The sequence below is a fragment of the Budorcas taxicolor genome, chromosome 11 (genome assembly GCF_023091745.1).
Source record: "Budorcas taxicolor isolate Tak-1 chromosome 11, Takin1.1, whole genome shotgun sequence".
NCBI classification, from domain to species: Eukaryota; Metazoa; Chordata; class Mammalia; order Artiodactyla; family Bovidae; genus Budorcas; species Budorcas taxicolor.
This window is the reverse complement of record NC_068920.1, coordinates 56202042-56203331: the sequence shown is the minus strand read 5'-3', so window position 1 is coordinate 56203331 and position 1290 is coordinate 56202042. Positions and strand designations below refer to the sequence as shown.

Genomic DNA, 1290 nt, shown 5'->3' with positions numbered 1-1290 from the left:
TTGGAATCTATTTTTTTTTTTCACTTTCTGCACAAAGTGTAAAGATTTTCTTTTTAAAATTATTATTATTATGTGTAACAGGCAAAATTATTTCATTCAATAAATTTTTAAGGAATTTCACGTCTTCTGATTCTTTGCACTACCAATCACCATAGTTCTCGAAAGTCAGAATCTTCAAGATCACCCTTTCAAAAAGAAGTTTTGCTCAATCCACAGCTGTCATGTCAGTCTGTCCACAACTCTTTTAGTTAGCTTCTTTGTTCTCCAATGGAATATGGACACACTTCAAAGTTCCTCACCTGTAATCTTTGGGATCCAATTTCCTCAAGCAATTTACCATGTTTAGGGTCAGGAGATGGATCTGCATGGTTCTGAATTTTAGACACTCTGTGAATGCATGAAGTTCAGATCATACTCACTCCTAAGCGATCACACACTAGAACAGTACAGATCATTGGGATATAACAATATCTATGATAAAAAATTTGATCATTAAGTTTTTCATAGTCTACTTGGCAGTTCTGACTTACAGTTCTTTACCACAGATCTAATACATAGTTTTATGATTAAAGGAAACCACAGTTACTCTATGAGGCATTTCCAGAAATGTAGGTTTACAAAAAAGCCCCATCAGGATAAACCTCAACAGATTTCAGTTCTTTCCACACTTTCTCTTCCTTTGTAATTCTGTCCACCTGCGTGACTTCAACTATAACTGATGTGTGCGATTCCCACCCTTCTCTGCTTCTGATTCCCCAGCAGGGTTTCCGTGGGTAATTTCACATGGATGACTTTCTGACAACTCGGCTCCTCAGTGTGTCCGAACCTGTTTGTCTTTTCTGCCTTCACAACTGTTCCTTCATCTGAGCCCCAAACCTGAGTCATCTGCAATCCCTGTCTTCTCCTCAACTGGTCACCACACAGCTTAGGTGAAGACACTTCTCGATGTTTCTTTCTGATGCACACATGAGGAATTCGTGCCATTCCTACCTCTAGGGAGATACTGTAGAAGATGTTTCTGTCACCTTATTAAGCCCCTTACTACGTTTATCTTTGGGAGCAGAATGACTCCTTGATGAGGGTTTCTGGGGAGGGACTGGGACAACTATTGGCAGGGCTGGTGTAGGAAAGGTCTCTCTCACAGATGGTCCTGTCTCTTGCTCACTTGTGCTGCAGGCCACGTGGACTGGAGGGTGTCAGGCTCTTTTGAGCCTCTGGTCTTCAGGTGAGAAGCAGTACAGGTAGGGTTCCTTCCTGCCTTAGTGTTGGGAAGGACTATACTTCATTTGT

The 1290-nt window shown here is 41.2% G+C and overlaps 1 non-coding gene across 1 annotated transcript; it reads right to left on the bottom strand.

Annotated features, from left to right (window-relative positions):
* Positions 1-519: 519 nt before the first annotated feature.
* LOC128057094 (small nucleolar RNA SNORA18) lies at positions 520-647 on the bottom strand. The gene has a single exon (XR_008200276.1). It is a non-coding gene; the product is annotated as a small nucleolar RNA SNORA18 (small nucleolar RNA).
* Between the last annotated feature and the right edge of the window lie 643 nt (positions 648-1290).